Source organism: Cryptomeria japonica, chromosome 10 (assembly GCF_030272615.1).
Source record: "Cryptomeria japonica chromosome 10, Sugi_1.0, whole genome shotgun sequence".
Taxonomy (NCBI): domain Eukaryota; kingdom Viridiplantae; phylum Streptophyta; class Pinopsida; order Cupressales; family Cupressaceae; genus Cryptomeria; species Cryptomeria japonica.
The window spans coordinates 94,575,562-94,578,533 of record NC_081414.1 but is presented as its reverse complement, the minus strand read 5'-3'; positions in this window follow the sequence as shown (position 1 = coordinate 94,578,533).

Genomic DNA, 2,972 nt, shown 5'->3' with positions numbered 1-2,972 from the left:
TTGCCTCCTACCCTTCATGTGCTTGTTGTAGAATTTTTTTGATACCCTTTGGCCCAAGGCGTTTCCAAGAGTTTAGTCAAAGCCATCTCTTTATTCAATTCCATAGAATAATTTGTGAATGGGCATTGTCTAGGTGATTCCTTTCTTTCTCTTCTAGAAGAAGAAAAAAATGTCAATCAAACTCTTTGTTGTTTGGATATTTTTTTGAAACCTTGAGTTCTAGTATTTAATGGTTGAAAAATTGAATGTTATAGGCAATCTTTTCTACCTAGAAGCCTCCTAACTTTATTTTAATGGGTTGAAATAGATTAGACGTGGAGAAAATTGAAGTTTTTAGGAATTCCTTTTTTCTTGTCAAGCTTCATCTACTTCTCTTTGACAAGCTATTTATCTATAATAAAGAAGTTGGCATACTAGGTTACTACCCCTTTATCATCGGTAGGTAAATTCCAAATCTTCTCAAAGATCCTAGAATCCATTCATGTTTATTATTCTTCTTATTAGGCACCCTCTAAATCATGATGCATCAAAATCAAGCACAATCTTTTTGAATTTTCAAAATACATTTTTTGCACAAAACTGCATGAAAAAGAAACACTCTTGTGCATGGTACTCCATACTTAAATAAATTTGAAAACACACACAATCTTGAAGATGAATATTAAGACTAGCTACATGAATCAAGTCCCTGCCCACACTCTATCCTAGATCATTTTAAAATCAACATTAAAACCCTCTTTTAGCATGAAGAAAAAACACCAAATACCAACTACATATGTGGATATTTCACTCCAAGAATTCTAATCAATGCTTCCTTTTTTGAACAAAAAGCTACAAGAAACTACATAGCATTCTTGCATACAACTAAACAATAAACTTCAACTGCAAATTGACCATTGAAAATATGAACACACCAAAAATTAGTTGTAGGCATATACCAAAAATAATCTCCTTTCTTTGAACCTTCTCTTGGACATCAACTACGCTTTTATTTTGTCTTCCTTTCTCTACATCTTCCTACTCCTCAACCTTCTCTATTCATCTCTAAACTTAGGTGTAGCTTTTTGCCGCTAAGACGAATAATATTTAATGACTTTTCATGTTTTCTTGGGTGTGGGAATCTCATTACTTCTCCACTTGCTTGTGCCAAGCAAGATTTTTGAATTCTTTGCCAAAATTGTCACCCTCTGTCCAAACCCACTATTTGCACATTTTGGGACAGGTCTAAGATTCGTTTTCAACCAAATAAGACAAATGGTCATAATTAAAAAAGGGTTTAGAAAAGGAATTAAATGAGCCCCATATAGCTTTGGCATGAGGTGTTTCTCCCTTACAATATTTGAAAAAGTTAGAAAAAGATTGGAACATTAGAAATTTAAACTATTCTCCAACTTTACAATATAGACTCTCAATTCTTAAATACAGTCATTGGAGCTAGAGGAGTGCATAGGTTGAAAGAAATCATGCTTCCAAGACCAGAGACCAATTTACAAAATAAAAAGAAATTAAAGATAAAATCAAATCATTTTTTTTTTTTATGTGTAGGATTGCCTATGCACCTGGATTCCCCTGCATTAAATAACCCAAATAAAAGAAAGGCTTTGTGAAAGAATCACATAAACATTTGAAAACCATGTGCTTATTTTGGATCCACCATTCTTGTTTATCTTTTAGAATTTTATTCTTCACCTTACTTTGCACTTTCATGTCTCTTCCTTCTTTCACCCTTCCTCTTTTTCTCCCTCTTTTAACATAATATATGTCCCACCAATACACACTATGAAATTCAAGAAATTTATAATAATCATTTACCTCTTCTCCAGTAAAATAAGAAATTTCAAGCATTATTTATTTCTCTGTCATTGTTAGTAAACCTTCTTCATCATCAATCTCGGTTACAAGATTATGTTCCTCTTTTCTGATGCCTTCGAAGAGACATATTTCAATTGTAGACTCTTCCTCCTTTGCATTCAAACCAATGGTAGAAACATAAACATAAGAATCATCTTTCTCATCCTACGACAAACTATTAGTCCTTATCAAGAGATCTTCATTTTACCTTGATTTCTTTATCAACCAATCATCAAATTACTCTACTTTCACTTGTTCATCTAATTCCTCACTTTTAATTGTACTTCTATCTTCCAAAGGATTCATTGTTGTAATATCCTCCTCTATTCCAATCTTACCATTCTCAAGTAAATCAACTTCAACAAAATTTTCACAAAAATTAGATTTTACTTCTTCATTTTCTACTAAAACTTTTGCTCCACCCGTTGTCAATGTAATCCATTCTCTTTTAATTGTTGCAAACCATATTAGTAGATCACCTTCTTCACTTTCATCTATGTGTCTTCCAAAAGATTCTCATCCACTATAACAATCTTTCCTTTTTCCTTCTCACTTGTATAAACAACTTTATCTACAAATAATTTTTTATCAAATAAAGAAACTATTCATTCTTACCCATTTTCCTTCTCACTTGTATAAACAACTTCATCTACAAATAATTTTTTTGCAAATAAAGAAACTATTCATTCTTACCCATTTTCTTCTTCTCCTATGTCTTACTTATCACCAAACAAATTCTAGCACTATTACGTATTCTTTCATCTACCTCCTTTAAGGGGGTCAACTTATATCAAACTCCGTCTTTTTAATACAATATATATGTATTTTCATTGCCATAATGAATAGCACGCCTATCATATTGCATGTTTAAATTGGGATTCACACTCCATATTGCAACTAACATACAAACATACAAAAACATAATAATATTTATATTTGAAATGTCATGTTGATTGGAATTGTTAAATTCAAGCATTGTACCCATCTAGACTAGTGTAAGCTTCAATTTGGCCCAGCATATCGTATAACACCTCAAATTGGAAAGTTCATGAAATCAATTCTGATTCTGATTGCAAAGGAAGTTTGTCAATATCCAAGCATTCGATTATGATTGCAAAGGA